This window comes from Halyomorpha halys, unplaced genomic scaffold, assembly GCF_000696795.3.
Source record: "Halyomorpha halys isolate HHAL.00 unplaced genomic scaffold, Hhal_1.1 Scaffold389.1, whole genome shotgun sequence".
Classification (NCBI taxonomy): Eukaryota; Metazoa; Arthropoda; class Insecta; order Hemiptera; family Pentatomidae; genus Halyomorpha; species Halyomorpha halys.
In genome coordinates, this window is record NW_027109532.1 from 233,447 (window position 1) to 234,005 (window position 559).

The following is a 559-nucleotide window of genomic DNA, read 5'->3' on the forward strand; positions in this document are numbered from 1 at the left end:
TATACATATACATATATATACACACATGAATAAGTGTTTTATGTAGCAAAAATTATATTTGTAGATATTTTCTTAAAAACAATTCTTTTTTCTCTTGATAATAATTAGAGTAAAAGAATAAACAGACAAATAATACAATGACAATAATTATTTTTAGTATTTGTTTCTATCAATTAGTTTATCTCTGTTACTTTTTGCAATTTTGTTTTGTCATATTTTTATTACAGCATGATATATGTGTGTATATGGACTCTAATTTGGAAATGTTTTATTACATTATAACAAATGTTACATAATTTAAATTTAATAATAACACTTTATCTTCAAAAAAGAAGAATTCATTTACTCTGTAGATATTCTAATAAGGAACCAAATTTCATTAGAAAAATGCCCACTTTCCAAACTATATGTGTATATAAGATATATAAATAAAGTTTGATTATCCAGTATGGATATACTAAATTAAAAAATGTAATGAATCTATCACCAGGAAAGAGAATATTTAATATTGTAAAAATATTAACATAATACAAGTTATTATTAGGGAACATTAAAAAAG